Consider the following 20,629-nt stretch of genomic DNA (forward strand, 5'->3'; position numbering starts at 1 on the left):
CCATGAATGCGTCCTTTCTGTAAGCATTTACCGATGTCATTGCGTTGCCACATTAGTCTTGAAGTGTCTCTCGAATCGAATCAGCACTCGTTTACGGCCACACCACCCTGAGCACGCCCGCTCTCGTCTGATCTCGGAAGCCAAGCAGGGTCGGGCCTGGTTAGTACTTGGATGGGAGACCGCCTGGGAATGGCTCACGACCCCCGCATGTACATATTGCTCAACCCTGGGATCGATCGAAAGTGATCAAAGCTGATGGCGCCATCTGCTGGTCAACGTACTGAAGTGTTATTTACAGAAATTGTGTAGTTTATTAAAATCCACTAATCTGTTGAATGCTTTGTTTATTATTTTAATAGTTTAAGTTGATGTAGCTGATGAGATTCATATAGACAAGTAAAAAAGTGTTTTATATTTTTTGGACTGAATTAAGAAAGGTTGTAATGTATCAGTGCACTCTCACTTTGTCTGGAAGACTTCTAATTGCTTTGATGTGCTTTATTTTACACTATCCCACCCCTTCTGAAACCCAAGCATACAGAGACTCCAAAATACTTGAAATACTTTTACAACTTTTATTTTTCACCCAAAGTGTGTTTCATTTAAAAGGCAATGCATGAAAACACAAGTAAACCAGATCTGTTTAGTTTAAAGCTCGCTCACCACGACAAGGTACAGATCTACGAGCGAGAACACGAGACAAGACGAGAGACAAACATTTACTACCATTTGCAAGCATTTAGTTAAACATGGAGCTGACAGACATACAAACATCACAAGGACACGCACACATAAATAACATTAATAATAATCAAAACACTTAACAATTAAAAACACAAACTTGCACTTAAGCTTAAAATTAACAACTGGTTTGTATAGGCCAAAGCCCAAAAAAGAACAGGATTATCCACAAACTCAACAATCAACAAATAAAGGCTCAAGCCATTCCTGTCTCTTAATTTTTTTGCGTTTTCTTTGGCAAACTTTTGATAAACATAAGCAGAGAAAAACATACAAACATCACAAAGACACGAAGCTGACAAAGACAAACAAACAACAGGCATGACAAAAACACAGATTATCTGAACATGAACAACCATTAAAGGGTATGTAAACTGATTGTGTTAGATCAGAACTGATTGAGGTTAAGATGAATGAGGTAGATTGACCTTGATATTGAACATAGGCCAGAACATGTTTGCATAAAAAAGATACTACAAAGTGCACTTAAACAGCAACATAAATAATAAAAACAAACACAAGAACATTCTTAAGTAAAACTGTAAAGTGCGTTTTTTGAACTATATAAATAAATAGATTATCTTTTAATAAACTTTAAACAACTTTACACTTTAAAAACAGTGTAAAGTATGTTTTAAAAACTCTGAACAACTTTAAAAAACAAACAAACAAACAAACAGACACACAAACAAACAAACAAACAAACAATCAATCCTCTTTCTCTCTCCAACAGATGGCACAGGAGAAATGGCATCACACAAATTAGTTATTTACAAAGTTATTTACATCTATTTACACTACTCTTTTCCAACTCCACATCCACCACACTTTTAAAATGTTAAAAGCTATCGTACAGCACATTGTCAAACCCAGAGGTGGTGGATTTCCTAGTGGATGGACAGTAGGAAAATATTTTCTGGGTGCTTCCAGCCACTTTGTCCTTGGAAGGTGTGTACCTTTTCCGCTATCCACCACAATTAGGAACGTGGCAAGCCCCACATGGCCGCAAGGACTTGTTTGGCATGAATGCCTTAACTGTTGGTGCAGGAGGTACAAAGGTTTGGCTGCACGATGGCCCACGATACAGGATGGAGGGAGCCTGTGGCTGTGCGGGAAGAACCAGCAGTATGGGTGCTGCCGACACAGGGGGTGATCCAAAGGTGGGTGCAGCAGGCTTTGGCAGAAGGGGAATGGGCACAGCAGGCTTTGGCCGAGTGGAGGAGGACGACGCCGCCGTGGGCTGAACGGGCCCGTTCACAGGAGGCACACACTCTGGCTCTTCAACAAATAATCTGGAAATATAAAATAAACATGTAATGAGGATTGATATGACATGTGTGCTATTTGCTTTCAACAGCCAACAGGTGAAGAAAAGTGCTAATGACAACTTACCTCCGCTTCTCACCAAGCCTTTTTCCAGCCTTGTGATGAATGTGCTGGTACTGGACCTGAGGCCGGTCTGGCGGTGGGAGGGATGTTGGCAGCGCAGGAGCTTCCGGGAAGGGTGCATCTGACAGCACTTTCAGGTGAGGCGTCACCTTCGGCAGTACCGTCGCCCCGTAGTTGGCCTTTTTCTCCTCCCTGGCAGTGAAGGTCGAGATGGACTTGGCGTTCAAGTTGGGCAGTGGAATGCCGAGACCGCCAAGGATGGGGTCGTCTCGGACTCGGTCTGCAATCCTCTTGTACTGTGCCTTCAAAGAAGCCGTGACCTTGCTGGGCGAGGTGAGCTGACTGGCTGGCGCTCTGTTCTTAAGCATCTTGAGGAGGAGGTAGAGCAGGCGACTGTCCTCGGTCACCTGTGCCGCCTGAGCGTACCTCATGCAGCCAAACTTGGTCTTCTGGGCTGCTCTGTTCTCGGGAGAGTCTGCCCCAAGGCACCGACCGAACAAGGTGTATCCCCACCTGGACTCATACCGCTTCACGAAACGGGCGGCAGTCTTGTCGTGGTCATGGAGAGAGCTGGCGGCGGCGGCGATCTTCTGCCTGAGGTCAGCAGGCACTAGGTGGTGATCGCTGTTGTCGGCCAGTTCTAGGAGGAGCAAAGCCAGTGCCTCCACTTCCTCTATCCCTGGCAGATGCAGATGGCTCATCAGCACATCTTGCAGGGCAGGTCTGTCCTCTTCTTCCGCCTGTTCTGCCTCGGTGAGGACAACGTGCTTCGCACAGACTCTGTCTATTGGGTCCTCCTCTGTATCCGAAGACATGCCGAGACCCTCGTCCACCATCTCATCGTCTCCCTGCTCAGCCGACTCCTCCTCCTCCTCCTCCTTCTCCTCCTCACGCGAATGCTCTTCCTCAACTGCAAATATGTAATTGTATTAATCACAAACATTTCTACACAACAATAGTTTTTTTTGCACCACATCTGTCATCATTGTTTAAGTGTGTGATTAAGTACTGTACCTTTCTGCACGTAGTAGTCCCTGGCAGTGAAGCTGGTGGACTGGCACATGGCGTACTCGACACCAAGGAGCTCCTCCTCGTCGGAGTGCTCATACGCTTCGGGGATCGGCATTGGTGCAGCAAAGTTGGGCTCCAGCACGTGTTCCTTGCCGAAGAGAACCTCGGCCTGCTGGTTGATGCGTTGGATCTGCCGCGCATCCAAGCACGACGTTTGCCGGCCATGACCACCAGCGACACGGAGCGATGCCATCCGGTGGTTCCACTGCACGGCAAAGGACACCAAGTATACCTGAAACAAATTTACATTTTGACTGTTATTGTGTACAATGTTTACAAGTAATGACTGAAGATGTGAAATAAAATGTATCATTGAAACTATCATTAACACTTTGCTTTTTAAATTATACGTATGATGTGCTATATGACAATGTGTCTGTAATAAAGCTTTAAATATGTTTTAATCACTCACTTGAAATGGCATAATCCCACATCGCTGTGAAGGGACGGCGTTAAACAGGTGGGCGTGCAACCCCTCCAGAGAGTTGCTGCCTCGCCGGCATTTGTGCTTGTTCAGTCGGACACCGTTCATTACCACCACCTTTACAGACACATACAGCGGTATGCCAGGGGGATCCTGCAACACACAACATATATTACAACTTATTTATTCTGGTGTCCTTTTGATATGTTGCCATATACAAGTTTGAAGTTTGGTTTTGACACACGATGCCTGCAAAGACATTAACCCACCTGCATGCAACTGAGGTGCTTGCTGGCCACTGCCCAGTGAGCGTCGACTGCCTCTGGCGACTTAAACAGGTGAATGCCATCAATGTCAAGGCCGGCTGGTCCCCGAAACTCAGCAAGGATGGACTCTATCACCAAAGCAGTCTCCTGTAACACAACCCGTTTTGAGGTGAATAAAAAAACGTAGAACTAGCTAGCTAACTAACCTGCTTGGGGAGAAAACTAATGTGAGCGATTGTATGTATACATATGGAGACTTGAGCTTGTATAGTGCAACCTACACAGAGCCACACTTACCGCAACACCACGGGTAATACGCCTTACGTACGACCTGATCTGATGAGGCTTGAGGAAAGCCATCATCTCCTCATCAGAGTACCTGCCGTAGAGCTCTGGGTTACCGTTCCTGACCGCCTGGACCAGGAGCATCATGTCCGCCTTGTTGTAGGCGAGCACGGCACCCGCCATGGCACTCATGAAAGCCCCGTACTTGGCATGGCTCTGTTTGATCACAACGGCGTCCCAGCGGTACAGCCAGTGGCGGATGTCCAGCCTGATGACGGTACCTCTCTTCACCCAGTCACCAAACAGATTCTCCAAGAACGACGGACCGCTGTCACTGAAAATAATATCATGACATTTTGTGTAGGTGTGTTACATGTTGGATTATCTATTTCATTATAGGTTTCAACTGCTCTTTGAACTCACCGACAGCAGTTGTTATCTGCGTACACCACCTTCGGAGCAGGAGCGTTGGCACGACGAAAACGAGCGACCAGACCTCTGGCCATGCGTGCATAGCACCCCTCGGACTCGGACGCCACAACCACTGTGGTCAAGAACTGACCCCACTCATTCAGCACGCTGGTGATGTACTGCATGGTGCCCTGGCCGTCGCCTTAGATCTTCTTGAGAATCTATAAAAAAAAAGCAGAACATTCATTATGTGTTATTTTAACAGTCAGTCTGTTCCATATGATCACAAGAACTTTAGGCTATACGTACCTTCCTCGTGCCGTCAATGCACAAGATTTCCCCAGTCGTACTGAGGATTTGGTCCCTGTACACGGGCATCTTCTCCATCTCCAGGATCAGGTGCGCACGCCTCAGGACCCGAGCAGATGGAAGTGGAGACAGGGCGATGGGAGGGGTGTAAGTGCCAGCTGCTCTGGCAAACGACAGGATACCTCGCTGAGATGAAGATGATCCAGCCGCCGACATGTGGGCATCGTACAGGAGAGTGTGGTACAGGTCCCGACGCTCCACGTACCACTCGTCATGGCCCTGCTTCAGCAGCCTCTGTACTTTACTCATTGAGACTGCGTTGAGTCGGTCGCTCATCAGGGTGACCACACTCCTGTCCACAGCACGCTTGCCGCAAATTATGGCAGGGAACATGCTTCTGATGGCCGGGGCGAGGTTCATCAGAATTTGCGGACTGTACGCCAGCCAGGTGTACTGCTGCTGGGCACGGTGGGGGCCGTCCTCCTCGTCATCGCTGTTGACCACTTGCGCCTGGCTCAGCTCCTCCTTCAGCTTGAGACAGTGTTTGCACATCAACCTCTCAGTCAGCAGGGTGTAATGGAAGTTCATGCCGCAAACTTGCCTGGCAAAGCTCCCAAACCCTTTCTTCTCCAGGTAGTACTCTGGTGGTGCGCGGCAGTTGGTGTTGGGGCAGCGAATCAATGCCTTCATCACACCGACCGGACGCCAGAAGAAGGCAGGGGTAGTAAAGAAGGACAGCATGTTGGGCACAGCTCCCTTGACGGCCATAGGAGGTGGGGGCGGGTGGAACTCCATCTTCTCCTTAAAGATCTTCCTCTCTGCGATCTCTCCCCTGACATTTTTGTACTTGGAAGCCCTCTCGAACAGCCCATAGGTCTCATTGGTCTTCAACCACTTGATGTTCGCGGGGGCTATACCAAGGGCTTTGGTGGATTCAGGCGGCTGCTCCCAGAACTTCTGCCAGCCCTCCAGCACGACGCCACCGGGTTCCGAGGTCTCTCGGAGGGACGAGGGTCCGGGCCTGTCGTCCTGGCACACAGAGCTGGCGAGGTCTCCCCAGGTGGTCAGCTGCGCGCTGACCGACGCCTCAGACTCGTCCAGGACAGTCTCTGAAGAGTAGAACACCACAAAAATTTATCAACTGCATTGCAACATACTGATGACGTTTATGTGGCACAAACACAAGTCCTAGCAGCTCCACAGCATACTACAAAGTCATTTCATGTTAATTTTAGCATAATTCTACTATACCTGCAGCAGCCAACAACTCGGCATCACTGGTGTAGTTGGGGTCCTGCTGAGAGAGGTCAGGGACAGTCAGAGGAGCCCGGTCTTTCTTCAATTGTGCTGTCTGCAGAAAACAAAACACAACCATAGAATAATTTCATAAAATAATACTTTTACTAATACTGGTTACTGTTTAACATCAATTACTTAGGTCTAAAAGGTAACTAAGTTTATCTTACCTTCAACCTCCTGTCAAGGTGCCATGTGACAGGAGGGAACTCTCTGGCATACTCGAGCAGTCGTTCCTTCTGCCACTTCAGCAGCTCGTTCTGCTCTCCCTGCTGGCAGTACTGGAACAGCAACCACACCAGCCAGCCAACATCGTTTTCTAGAAGCCACCTAAAGGTCTGACCAGCATACTTCCCAAACACAATGACCAGCTGACCTTTCCACAGCTCACCCCCGGACCTCTTGGCAGCCGCCTCTGCTGTCTTGCGATCCAGCCATGTAGGGTCAACAACGGTGCTGGGGGCCTCTGCCACAGACTTTGCTGCCTCTGTACACTGCAGCCTGGCCTCTCCTTGCCGGTACAAAACGATGTTGGGGTACTTGTGTTGCTGTTGATGGCTGACCAGCAATGATTTGGTTGTCAAGCTCTTCTTGCAGACATCACACTCAAAGGTCTCCCTGACGATGGCATGGATCTTCAGATGCCTCGTCAGGTTGGACTTTTCAGTAAAGGTCTTGTCGCACACACTGCACCGATGTTTAGGCTTCTCCATGTTTCATCTGGTACAGTAAAACATAAATAAATAAGTAGAACTAAAAGCAGAAGAGGGCTTAAATACATTTTTAGAGAGGCTGCTGCACTCATAAAAGTAGTAACGAAAAACAGCCCATTCATTCATCACTTTGTTTTTAACATGACATGTGTACACTTCTAAAGCATTTTATACATCGAATTTCAACTTTACATTTTTGTAACACCATTCTATGCACTGCAAAAAAAAAAAATGAATGTCTGTCTTAGTATTTTGGTCTTGTTTTCTAATATAAATATCTGAAAATTCTTAAATTGAGATACATTTACTTGATAAGCAAGTGGCTTAAGATATTAAGTCTTGTTTATTGAAATAAATGATAAAAATCAAGAGTTTTTTTTTTAACTTAAAACAAGTAAAATTATCTGCCAGTGCAGTAGGAAACATAAGCTTAATTCCAGTTTCAACTTAATTCAATAAACCTAATTTACTTATGTTAGAAAACAAGACAAAATACAAAGTAAAACATTCATTTTTTGCAGTGTGGTCTTAAGAAGTGAACTACAGTGTCTGATCACGTTTTTGAAGTATTTCCTAGGATCGTCAGGTCATTACAGCGGCGATTGATAGCTCATTAATTCATTTTCAATGAATTCGGTTAATAAATAATATATATTATATAATATAAGCATATTTAAGCTTTACATTTCGAGTACATACAGTAGCAGTACATTCATCGCAGTAGCAGTCGCATTTTAAACGCATTTCAGAAAGATCAAACCTTGAATGTAAACATGTAACGTTAGGTGCTAGACTAGTCAATTAGTGTACAGAAAAGTAATATCAATATGGCGCTAACGACTTTTTATCACGTAAAACCTTGAAAAACAGTAAAATTATCCAAAATATATCGAGTTTCATTAATTACTTAGCACATAATTAAACCAAACTTACCTGCGAGTAAAAAACACAGTCAATCGCTCCTCAATGACACCGACTCCAATTGTGAATATTTGTCAGTCATTAATAAATTAGATGACGTTTTCCGATCCTCGCTCAATGATTGGTCCGTTGAGCGCCGAGCTCTGCTCAGCATTGCTCAACCATTGGCTGATCGCTGCTCAGCTCTGCTCAGCTCTGCTCAACCATTGGCTGATCGCTGCTCAGCTCTGCTCAACCATTGGACGGCTGACGATCGCTTAGGTACTTGGAGGGGAATGTGCTTGGGAATACCCGGTGCTGTAAGCGTTTAAATAATTATTTATTTATGTCATTTTTTCCCATGAATGCGTCCTTTCTGTAAGCGTTCTCCCATGGCATGGCATTGCCACATTAGTTTTGAAGTGTCTCCCGAATCGAGTCAGCACTCGCTTACGGCCACACCACCCTGAGCACGCCCGCTCTCGTCTGATCTCGGAAGCCAAGCAGGGTCGGGCCTGGTTAGTACTTGGATGGGAGACCGCCTGGGAATACCAGGTGCTGTAAGCATTTAATTAATTAAATATTTATTTATGTCATTTTTACCCATGAATGCATCCTTTCTGTAAGCGATCTCCCATGGCATGGCGTTGCCACATTAGTTTTGAAGTGTCTCTCGAATCGAGTCCGCACTCGCTTACGGCCACACCACCCTGAGCACGCCTGCTCTCGTCTGATCTCGGAAGCCAAGCAGGGTCGGGCCTGGTTAGTACTTGGATGGGAGACCGCCTGGGAATACCAGGTGCTGTAAGCATTTAATTAATTAATTATTTATGTCATTTTTTCCCATGAATGCGTTCTTTCTGTAAGCGTTCACTGATGTCATGGCGTTGCCACATAAGTCTTGAAGTGTCTCTCGAATCGAGTCGGCACTCGCTTACGGCCACACCACCCTGAGCACGCCCGCTCTCGTCTGATCTCGGAAGCCAAGCAGGGTCGGGCCTGTTTAGTACTTGGATGGAAGACCGCCTGGGAATACCAGGTGCTGTAAGCATTTAATTAATTAAATATTTATTTATGTCATTTTTACCCATGAATGCGTCCTTTCTGTAAGCGTTCTCCCATGGCATGGCGTTGCCACATTAGTTTTGAAGTGTCTCTCGAATCGAGTCCGCACTCGTTTACGGCCACACCACCCTGAGGGCGCTAGAGAGCGATTAGGAAGTGTTTGGCTGCAGTTGGGAGAGAAAGGCTCTCCACATGTTTATGATTTATCTAATTTTTTGTTTGTTTTGAATAGTATTTTGAGTTAGTATTATTTAAGTTTATTTGTTATTTTTTCAAAGTGCTCCCCAACAGTGTATGCTGTTTGGGGAGCAATTTGTTTATATAAAACAGTAAGAACAATGGAGGACGATACAAGCAAGGAAATGCAGCATGGCAAACCAAGTGAACCGGAACAGAAGATGGATGAAAATAATGCAAAGAAAGAACAAAGAAAGAAGAAACTTTATACCAAAGAAGCAACAATTATTGTGGATTTAAAAGATGTGACGGATGGAAAAGCTGAGGATGTGATAAAAGCGGTGACAGAAAAGCTTAGTGAAGGTAAACTACTAGCAGTGCGGCCGAGAGCAGGAAAGGAATATGAACTCACACTACTAAATGAGGAATTATGTGAGGAATTATATAATGGACTAAATGTAAAAGGATGTGATTGTAAAACAAAAACATTGGAGACAAGAGAATGCATCGTTTCATTTATGCATTTGCCAGCTTATTTGGACAATGTTGAAATACATGCTAAATTAGCTCTATGGCGAGTAATGCCCCTATCTGATATTAAGAGACGTTTTTATCCGGGTACGGAGATAGCAGATGGCACAAGATATCTCAAAGTGAGATTCCCGAAGGAGGTAGCGTCCTTGCCTTATAGCACGAAATTTGAGACAGCCGAGGGGATGCAATATTTCCGGATTATGCACGACCGTCAGAGGAAAATCTGTCGGCTCTGCATGGATCCAGAACATATTCTAAAAGACTGTCCAAAATTCACCTGTCGTGAATGTGAAGAGCAGGGAGATTATGCGAGAAATTGTACTGCTGTGAAGTGCCCGGATTGTAACAAAGCTTTAGTCAGATGTGAGTGCTGGATGAACGATGAAAATGAAGGACAAAATCAAGAAGAGGAGAATGAACAATCAGATACAGGCAAAAAACAAGAAGATGCCGCAGAAAAGATGGACATGACAAACACTAATATAACCGAAGACGTGGAGAAAACAAGACAAGATGTTGAGATTCAAAGGGAGAAAATGAAATGGAAGAAGTTGAATGTACAACGACAGAGATATCGGAAACACAAGTGGAATTATTTGAAATGGAAAAAAGTAATTTGCAAGACCAAAGTGACACATGGACACCGTTAGACTTATCTAAAATAGAGTTGGATAACATCGAAAGAATAGATCAACAAAATATTAAAAAAGATGAACTACAAACCAAGGAGATGTCACAAAGAAGAAGATCTATTAAGGTAATGCCAAACCTAAAATTTGTCAAAAGCAGACGGGACAGGAAAAAAGAACGAATTGGAGCTATGCGTGATGCAATTATGAAACAAGACAATACTGATTGATGGGACTGATTTTTAATGTATTATATATGTGTATGTTTTGGAGTGTGGTTTCAATTAATGTTAGAGGTTTATTGAGTATTGAAAAATTTGATAAGGTTAAAGAACTGTGTAAAAAACAGAATTTCATTTTTATACAAGAAACAAACTGGAATGATGAAATAATAGAGGTTTTTAAGAAAAAGTGGCAAGGTGAAATATTTTACAATAATGGAGATGGTAGAATGGGGAGAGGAGTAGCAATCTTAGTCAAGAAAGAAATAAGTAAAAATATTGAAGAAGTATATAAAGATGAAGAAGGAAAATGTTTAGCTGTAAAGAAAAAAAATGAAGGGAAAAATATAACAATGTGTAATGTGCATGCTCCAGTTGTGGAGAAAGAAAAAAGGGAATTTTTTGCAAAGATTAAACATTTAATGTATTTATGGGAAAATGTAATATTAATTGGGGATTTTAACTCAGTTTTTAATAGAATTGATTTAGGGGATGGTATGGTATTTAAGAGTGATAGTGGGAGAAAAGAGTTAGAGAAACTAATAGAAAACCATAAATTAATAGACATATGGAGAGAAAGAAACGAAGGGAAAAAACAATATTCTAGAAGACAAATAGTAGATGATTATTTAAAACAAAGTAGAATTGATTTTATATTATGTAAAAGAGAATTGGGGAGTTATATATATAGTATATATTATAAGGAAACTGCCTTAAGTGATCACGATTTCCTGTTTATGAATGTAGATTTTAATGAAGTCGAAAGAGGCAAAGGAGTATGGGTTTTAAATGCAGAGATTTTAAAACGGGAATCATACAGAAAAGCAATAGAAAATATAATAGCTAGTGAGAAACAAGACAAGATGTTCCAGGAAGATAAACGAATATGGTGGGATAATACAAAATATGAAATAAAGAAATATACTATTGAAATCAGTAAACTAATACAAAAGGCTAAAAGAAGTAAAGAAGAAGAGGTCAGAAAAGAATTAAATAAAGAATTAAACAAAGGAATTGGAGATATAGAGAAAATATTGAATTTAGAGGAAAGATTATGGAAAATAGAAGAGGAGAAATGTAGAGGTGCCATGATTAGAAGTAAAGCAAAATATATTGTTGATGGAGAGAAATGTACAAAATTCTTTTTTAATTTAGAAAAAAGCAAGTGTAAAGGGGAAATAATAAGAGAAGTAAATGGAAAAAATGGTGAAAAAATTCAAGAAACACAAAAAATATTAAAGGAAGTCAGAGACTTTTATGAGAAACTATTTAAAAGAGAAGAAATAAATGAAAAGGAAAAACATATTTTTATAGGACATATTGAAGAAAGTGTAAATGAAGAAAATAAAATATTGTGTGATGCAGAGATACAAATAGAGGAAATAAAGGAAGCAATAATGCAGTTAAAAAATGGGAAAAGCCCTGGCTTAGATGGTCTAATAGCTGAATTTTATAAGGTTTTTAAGGATATTTTAGCACCTATTTTAAAGGAAATTTTTGAGGCAATATTCGAAAAGAATGAAGCTACACAACAAATGAGAATGGGTTTAGTAAAATTAATATATAAGAAAAAGGGAGATAAAAATGATCTGAAGAATTTTAGACCTTTAACAATGTTAAACACAGATTTTAAAGTATTGGCCAAGGTTTTAGCAAATAGATTAAAAAAGTTTTACCCAGCATAATTAAAACAAATCAAGCTTATGGTGTTGAAGGTAGAGACATTACAGATACAATAAGTAATATAAGAGATAAAATACATTACATGAAAGAAGAAAAGAAGGATGGATATGTCATAAGTGTCGATTTTGAAAAGGCTTTTGATAGAGTAGAACATGAATTTTTATTTGGAGTTTTAAAAAAGTTTGGTTTTGGAGAGAATTTTTTAAAATGGATGAAGTGCTTGTATAATGGGGCAATGAGTTGTATTAAATGTAATGGTTTTATCACTGAATGTTTTAACATATCAAGATCGATTAAACAAGGATGTCCGCTTTCTGCACAGCTTCATAGTCTAGTGACTGAAGCCTTGGGGTTAGCGATAATGAAAGAAAAAGAAATAAATGGAATTAAAATAGGAGAAATGGAAATGGAGCAAAAAATTTACCAATATGCAGATGATACAACATTAATTTTAAAAGATATAGAAAGTGTTACCAATGCAATGGAAATTATAAAAAAATATTGTGAAGGTTCGGGTGCTAGAGTTAATATGGAAAAAACGGTTGTAATGAGAATTGGAAATGCAAGAACTTTACCAGAAAATTTTAACTTCAGAGATCAACAAGAAATGAAAATTTTAGGAATAAGAATAGGACAAGATGAAAAGAAAGTCAAGGAATTTATGTGGGATGAAGTTATCGAAAATATGGAAAGAAGGTTGGAATGGTGGAAACAAAGAAGGTTGAATTTAATGGGAAAGGTGTTAATTGCAAATACATTGATGTTATCAAAAATGTGGTATATTTTAGGAGTCATACCAATGGAAAGATGGCATGTTCAAAAATTAAAGAAATATGTACTTAATTTTATTTGGGAGGGGAAGCCACCAAGAATTGCATATAACACACTAATAGGAGCAACAGATGAGGGAGGAATGGGACTTATAGATCCAGAAATAAGGAAAAAAAGCATGAGAGTTAAAGTTGTTAAGAAATTTTTAAATAACGATTTTAACGCAGAATGGAAAATGGTCATGAAATATTTTTTAAACAAGTGTGGAGGTTTTAATATGAATAATGATATTTTATGGATGAAATTGAAACAAAATATGATGAGTGGAATTTCTGATTTTTATAAAGAAGTTTTAGAAGCATGGGGAGAATTTTTATCTTTTGTTGATGTTAAACCCGAAGGAAGGAAAATGCTTTTAAATCAACCTTTGTTTTTAAATGCAAATATTTTAGTACATGAAAAAGAATTATTTTTTAAAAACTGGCTGAAAGCTGGAATAAGCAAAATTAAAGATGTTTTATATGAAGTTAAAAAAGGGTTTTTACCATGTCAAGTAATAATTGATGCTATGGATGATATTGGAGAAGATGTGAAAAAAGAAGCTCTTGAAAGACAATATGAGATAGTCAAAGATGCAATACCTAAAGAATGGATAGAGAAAATTGAAGAAAATTGTAATGAGAATGGAAAAGTAAAAGTGGTCTTAAAAGAAAAGGATAAAGATTTAATGGAATGTGTTCTTAAAACTTTGTATGTATGTTTTAGAACTAAACTATACAGAAGACCAATTGCAGAACGTTTTTGGAAAAATGTTTTTGTAGATATGGATGAAGAAGGCATATGGAAAAATTTGAAGTGGAAATATTTAGATACAAAACTGGAATGTTTGGATTATTTTATAAGACAAAATGTGATTTTTACTGAAACAAAATTGGCACAAATAGGAAGCAGTGACAATGCAATATGTAAAGTATGTGGAAAAGAAGATGAAAGTCTTATACATTTATTTTTAAAATGTTCTAAATTAAACAGTTTTATGGGAAAATTGAAGGAAATAATGAAACAAATGATGGAAATTAAAGAAAAAGAAATTGAAGTGGATACAGAATGGTGTAAAAAATTTTTATTTGGTGTTAATGGAAGTAAGATGAAAGTTGTTAATTTGTTTCTATCTGTTGCAAGAAGTGTTATATGGGAAAGAAGAAACATTGTAAAAAACAAAAGAATACAAATAGATATCTGGAAAATGTACAAAAGAAGGTTGGAACAATACATGAAAAATGTTGAAGAATATTTTAAAATGGAAGAAAATTATTTTGTCTTTCAGAAGATTTTTTACAAAATCCTTTTGTTGTACACACTGAAGACGGTTTTAGACTAGATTTTCAAGAATGATTGTTTTTTCCTTTAATATGTAAATTGTGACATGATATTTATAAGAATTTATGTATATTGATTTATGTAAATTTTGCAAAATTTTCTAATAAAAAAAAAAAAAAAAAAAGCACACCCGCTCTCGTCTGATCTCGGAAGCCAAGCAGGGTCGGGCCTGGTTAGTTCTTGTATGGGAGATCGCCTGGGAATACCGGGTGCTGTAAGCATTTAATTAATAATTTATTTATGTCATTTTTTCCCATAATTACGTCCTTTTTGTAAGCATTTACCGATGTCATTGCGTTGCCACATTAGTCTTGAAGTGTCTCTCGAATCGAGTCAGCATTTGCTTACGGCCACACCACCCTGAACACGCCCGCTCTCGTCTGATCTCGGAAGCCAAGCAGGGTCGGGCCTGGTTCGTACTTGGATGGGAGACCTCCTTGGAATACCAGGTGCTGTGAGCATTTAATGAATTAATTATTTAATTATGTCATTTTTTCCCATAATTACGTCCTTTTTGTAAGCATTTACCGATGTCATTGCGTTGCCACATTAGTCTTAAAGTGTCTCTCGAATCGAGTCAGCACTCGCTTACGGCCACACCACCCTGAGCATGCCCGCTCTCGTCTGATCTCGGAAGCCAAGCAGGGTCGGGCCTGGTTAGTACTTGGATGGGAGACCGCCTGGGAATACCAGGTGCTGTAAGCATTTAATTAATTAAATATTTATTTATGTCATATTTTCCCATGAATGCGTTCTTTCTGTAAGCGTTCACTGATGTCATGGCATTGCCACATAAGTCGTGAAGTGTCTATCGAATCGAGTCAGCACTCGCTTACGGCCACACCACCCTGAGCATGCCCGCTCTCGTCTGATCTCGGAAGCCAAGCAGGGTCGGGCCTGGTTAGTACTTGGATGAGAGACCGCCTGGGAATACCAGGTGCTGTAAGCATTTAATTAATTAATTATTTATTTATGTCATTTTTTCCCATGAATGCGTCATTTTTATAAACATTTACCGATGTCATTGCGTTGCCACATTAGTCTTGAAGTGTCTCTAGAATCAAGTCAGCACTGGATTACGGCCACACCACCCTGAGCACGCCCGCTCTCGTCTGATCTCGGAAGCCAAGCAGGGTCGGGCCTGGTTAGTTCTTGGATGGGAGACCGCCTGGGAATATCAGGTGCTGTAAGCTTTTAATTAATTAATTATTTATTTATGTAATTTTTTGTAAATGCATCCTTTCTGTAAGCATAGGCTGATGGCATGGCGTTGCCACATTAGTCTTGAAGTGTCTCTCGAATCGAGTCAGCATTTGCTTACGGCCACACCACCCTGAGCACGCCCGCTCTCGTCTGATCTCGGAAGCCAAGCAGGGTCGGGCCTGGTTCGTACTTGGATGGGAGACCTCCTGGGAATACCAGGTGCTGTAAGCAATTAATTAATTATTTATTTATGTCATTTTTTCCCATAATTACGTCCTTTTTGTAAGCAATTACCGATGTCATTGCGTTGCCACATTAGTCTTGAAGTGTCTCTCGAATCGAGTCAGCACTCGCTTACGGCCACACCACCCTGAGCATGCCCGCTCTCGTCTGATCTCGGAAGCCAAGCAGGGTCGGGCCTGGTTAGTACTTTGATGGGAGACCGCCTGGGAATACCAGGTTCTGTAAGCATTTAATTAATTATTTATGTCATTTTTTCCCATGAATGCGTTTTTTCTGTAAGCGTTCACTGATGTCATGGCATTGCCACATAAGTCTTGAAGTGTCTATCGAATCGAGTCAGCACTCGCTTACGGCCACACCACCCTGAGCACGCCCGCTCTCGTCTGATCTCGGAAGCCAAGCAGGGTCGGGCCTGGTTAGTACTTGGATGGGAGACCGCCTGGGAATACCAGGTGCTGTAAGCTTTTAATTAATTAATTATTTATTTATGTAATTTTTTGTAAATGCATCCTTTCTGTAAGCATAGGCTGATGGGAGACCGGCTCACCACATTTTTTGTAGTTATTTTGTTTGTTTTATCACTTTATTTAGAAAGTCTTTTATTTTTTACAAAGTATTTTTTCTTTATTCCTCCCAGCAGCTATCGCTGCTTGGGGGGGTAGAAATTTTATTTTTGGTACTTGTGCCTTTCTTTTTATTCAAACACAATTGTTGGACAGACTAATGGCATCGAAAATGGATATGGATGAGGAAACACGCTTGATGATCGAAAAGGGAAAGGACAAAGAAATACAAAATGGAAACGACATGGACAAGGAACAAAGTAGAAAGAAACCGGTGAAGGATTATTTAAAAGAAGCAACAGTAACTGTGGAGACATCTAATGTGAATGCCAGAGCGGAGGATATAATTACAGCTGTAACAGAGATAATTGGAGTGGGGAAAATTTTAGCGGTAAGGCCTAAACAAAACAAAGAATATGAAGTGACTTTAGAACATGTGGACGACGTCGATTCATTAATGGATGGACTAGGCATCAAAGGCATGATTTGTGAGGTAAAGAAACTAATAAACAAACACTGCGTGGTCTCGTTTATGCACTTGCCCGCTTACATAAGCGATCACAAAATTTTAGAAAAACTTGAAGGGTGGGGAGTTATCCCCATTTCAGCTATTAAAAGACGCCTTTATCCTGGCACCACTATCGAGGATGGGACAAGATTTGTTAAAACAATGTTCCCGAAGGAGGTTACCTCTCTCCCCTACAGTACTAAGTTCGATACGGCTGAAGGGCTTCAATATTTTCGGGTGATGCACAGCCATCAGGTTAAAACCTGTCGGCTGTGCATGTGCCCAGATCATATAATGAAAGATTGCCCTGCTTTCAAGTGCTATGTATGTGACGAGAGGGGACATTTTGGGAGAGATTGCACGGCGGTAAGGTGTATGGATTGCAAAAAGGCTCTAAACAAATGTGAATGTTGGTTTGAAAATGATGATGAGCATTGTGCTGGCGAGCAAGTGCATGGGCGAGAAAACGTAATAGATCCAGACAGGGACGGACTGGGGCTAAAAAACAGCCCTGGACTTTTTCCCAAATAGGCCCATCCGGCCATTCACCCCTAGCCGTGCACAACAGACACAAGGATGTCCTGATACTATGCCACAATACTGTCAGACTATTAGACAAGGATATTTAATATTTTGTCCATGTCATATTAAACTTTGATGTATAATAAGGCTGTGAAATAATGAAAATAGCTAGGCCTATTAATTTTGTCTGTACAGCTTTCATAAACAACCACCAGGTCTTTGCCAATTCCACAATACTAAACACATATGAAAGACAAGGAAAAACTGTACTCTGACGGAAGACCGACAGAAAGTGCAAGCTAGGATTTTTTTGTTAAACTAATATTTGGTCAATTATTTAGCCCCCTTTCTTATTAGCACGTTTAGAGTGGTTGCAATGCATGCCTGATATTTACCCGTTTAATTCAATAGTCTTCATTGTAGCAGAAAATGTGAGCTCACTACAACCTCTCATATACAATAAAGTCAATGAAAAAAATGAAAACCAATGCAATACGATGAATGTCCACCCACAGACTGTTTTTAAACGGGGTTGGATAAATATTTTTTGCTTTGATGTGTGTGATTTTGGTTAGATGACAGTTAGGAAACAGTTTGCCAAGAGTTTACAGTTTGACAAAAGCAAAATGTTTTGTTTTATTGCGACTGTATACAAATTTAAGCAAACACTTTGCCGTTTGAATTATGTCCCATATGAACAAAATGACAGAGTTTGTATTGTTTTTATGTTTCCACTGTTCAATCGCGCCCGCGCCTCTCTCTCTCTCTCTCACACACACACACGCGCGCGTGCGCACACACTCACATCACGTCTTTCTCTAACACTAGTTGCGCATTACGTTAATTTTCACGCGAGTGTTATTTATTTTTATATCGTGTATATTATATTATAATGTCACGTGTCCTGCTACTACTGGCACTTAGCTCTTGCTGATGTGAAGTTAACTCGGTCTGTCCCTCATCATGACCAGGCTGTGGATGCTCAGGCTCGCAAACATAGACGCTCGCGAATTCCGGGAATCCGTGGATCAATCACGACTAGTAGGCCGACTCTTCTCCCTCGTTTTTTTACACGTAGCAGCATATAAGTGATCGTATTAATGCCTCTGCTGTTGGCTGTTCATATTTATTAGACTTTTTTGCCATCGGCCGGGCGACGGCCCTCCGTTGAACGGCCGTTCTGGACTTTTCCAGAGCGCACAGATTGCCAATCCGTCCCTGGATCCAGAGGCTCTCTCTACAAAAGAGATAAGAATCGATGGAACTGCTGAATATAATGACAATGTTGAACAAATGGAGGATCAACACAAACTTTTACATCAAAAGCCAGACGTTGAGGTGGGAAGTGTTATTGATAAGACTGTGAAAAATGTGATGGATATATTAGACAAAGAGGAAGAAGGGAGGGAAAGACAGAGGATGGAACTTAAAGAGCCAGAGGAACAATCTTCACAAGAGAGTTTGCGTGAGTTGTTGGATGCACCAACCACTAAAGATGGAGGACTGGATGGAGATGAGAGCTCTAACAGTGATAAAGAAGAACATGCTGGATTATCAGTGAAAACCTACAAAAGAAGAAGACAACTAAAGGTAAAGCCAAACTTAAAAGGAATAAGGAGAAAAACTCTTTTGAAAAACAGATATGAATGCTTAGAAGATATAGAGGACATGAACTAAAGAGAGAATTATGGTTAATTTAATGCTTTCACTTCCTTTTTATATACTTTTTATTTATTTTATTTCTCTCATATGGTTTTAAATCTGGTCACCTTTAATGCCACAGGACTTTTAAACTTTAACAAGCTTGAAAAAGTGAAAGAGATGTTTAAAAATGAGGATGTGATTTTGTTGCAAGAAACAAATTGGAGAGAAACACATATATGTGAAATTAGGAAGAGGTGGAATGGGGATATTTTTTACAACAATCAAGACAAGAGCTATGGCAGAGGGGTGGCCTTTTTAATAAGGAAAAACAAGAACATTGTTTGTAAAGTGGTATATAAAGATAATGTTGGGAAGTGTTTAGCCATTGAGATGGAATATGAAGAAAACAAAATAATTGTGATAAATGTACATGCACCTAATGAGGAGAAGGAAAAGAAACAGTTTTTTTATAATTTAAGGACGGTTTTACTAAAGTACAAAATGGCCATTTTGATGGGAGATTTTAATACAGTTTTAAGCAATATAGATATGGTGGATGGTATGGTTTATAAAACTGATACAGGAAGGAAAGAATTGAAATCAATAATGGAAACTTACAAACTAGTCGATGTGTGGAGAGAAAGGAACGGGAAAAGAAAACAATTTTCTAGAAGACAAATGGTTGGGGGTTTTATATGTCAAAGCAGAATTGATTTTACTTTATGCACAAGAAACCTAGAAGGATTTATTGACAAGATAAGATATGAGGGAACTAGTTTAAGTGATCACAAATCAATGTTTATGCAAATTGATTGGAGTAAGCGTAAGAAAGGTCCAGGGGTTTGGGCTTTAAATGTGGAGATTTTAAAAGAGGAAAGTTATGTACAAGATATAAAGGAGCTCATAGAAAATGAAAAGCATAATGCAATGTATATGGAGGACAAAAGATTGTGGTGGGAAAATGTCAAGTACTTAGTGAAAATTCACACAATAAAGATATGCCGATTGATAGAGAAATGCAAAAGGTATAGGGGTAAAGAAATAAGAGAGAATTTAGAAAAGGAGTTAAATCGGAATGAGAAGGATATAATGAAAATAAAAGATCTAGAAGATCAACTTAAAGAATTAGAAGACAAGAAGTATGAAGGTGCAAGGTTGAGAAGTAAAGCGCAATATGTAATTGAAGGAGAAAAGTGTACAAAGTTTTTTTTTCGATCTAGAAAGAAGGAAAGGAAATGCGGAAACAATAAAAGTAGTTAAAAAGAAGAATGGAGAAGAAGTTGAAAGGAATGAAGATATTTTGAGAGAAATTAAAATATATTATGAGGAATTATTTACAAAAGATGGAGTGCAAGATGAAGGGGAAGAGTTGCTTAAGTTAATAAAAACAAAAGTTGGAAAGGAAGGGAAAAAAGATTGCAATAAAAGTATAAGTACAGAAGAAATTGAAAGAGCAATAGGTGAACTAAATAAGAAGAAGAGTCCAGGAATAGATGGTTTGGGAAGTGAATTTTATATAGTTTTTAAGGAGGTTTTAATAGGTATTTTAAAGGAAGTGTATGATGAGATATTTAAGAAAGGAAAGATGAACTTGAGAATGGGTATGGGATTAATTAAATTCAATTAAATTCAATTTTATTTATATAGCGCTTTTCACAAAAGTCAATTGTTTCAAAGCAGC

At 40.1% G+C, this 20,629-nt stretch overlaps 7 non-coding genes and 3 pseudogenes across 7 annotated transcripts; all 10 read left to right on the top strand.

Moving 5' to 3' along the window:
• The first annotated feature begins 8,253 nt into the window (after positions 1 to 8,253).
• Positions 8,254 to 8,372, top strand: LOC135751023 (5S ribosomal RNA). Its single transcript, XR_010532919.1, has one exon. It is a non-coding gene; the product is annotated as a 5S ribosomal RNA (ribosomal RNA).
• Positions 8,373 to 8,497: 125 nt separating this feature from the next.
• Positions 8,498 to 8,616, top strand: LOC135750961 (5S ribosomal RNA). The gene has a single exon (XR_010532858.1). It is a non-coding gene; the product is annotated as a 5S ribosomal RNA (ribosomal RNA).
• A 121-nt stretch (positions 8,617 to 8,737) lies between these two features.
• On the top strand, positions 8,738 to 8,856 carry LOC135751032 (5S ribosomal RNA). The gene has a single exon (XR_010532927.1). It is a non-coding gene; the product is annotated as a 5S ribosomal RNA (ribosomal RNA).
• A 5,751-nt stretch (positions 8,857 to 14,607) lies between these two features.
• LOC135751024 (5S ribosomal RNA) lies at positions 14,608 to 14,726 on the top strand. The gene has a single exon (XR_010532920.1). It is a non-coding gene; the product is annotated as a 5S ribosomal RNA (ribosomal RNA).
• Positions 14,727 to 14,851: 125 nt separating this feature from the next.
• Positions 14,852 to 14,970, top strand: LOC135751236 (5S ribosomal RNA). The gene has a single exon (XR_010532974.1). It is a non-coding gene; the product is annotated as a 5S ribosomal RNA (ribosomal RNA).
• A 125-nt stretch (positions 14,971 to 15,095) lies between these two features.
• Positions 15,096 to 15,214, top strand: LOC135751072 (5S ribosomal RNA; annotated as a pseudogene).
• A 125-nt stretch (positions 15,215 to 15,339) lies between these two features.
• LOC135751105 (5S ribosomal RNA) lies at positions 15,340 to 15,458 on the top strand (annotated as a pseudogene).
• A 122-nt stretch (positions 15,459 to 15,580) lies between these two features.
• On the top strand, positions 15,581 to 15,699 carry LOC135750963 (5S ribosomal RNA). Its single transcript, XR_010532860.1, has one exon. It is a non-coding gene; the product is annotated as a 5S ribosomal RNA (ribosomal RNA).
• A 121-nt stretch (positions 15,700 to 15,820) lies between these two features.
• On the top strand, positions 15,821 to 15,939 carry LOC135751086 (5S ribosomal RNA; annotated as a pseudogene).
• A 117-nt stretch (positions 15,940 to 16,056) lies between these two features.
• LOC135751229 (5S ribosomal RNA) lies at positions 16,057 to 16,175 on the top strand. Its single transcript, XR_010532967.1, has one exon. It is a non-coding gene; the product is annotated as a 5S ribosomal RNA (ribosomal RNA).
• Positions 16,176 to 20,629: the final 4,454 nt, after the last annotated feature.

Source organism: Paramisgurnus dabryanus, chromosome 18 (assembly GCF_030506205.2).
Source record: "Paramisgurnus dabryanus chromosome 18, PD_genome_1.1, whole genome shotgun sequence".
NCBI lineage: Eukaryota > Metazoa > Chordata > Actinopteri > Cypriniformes > Cobitidae > Paramisgurnus > Paramisgurnus dabryanus.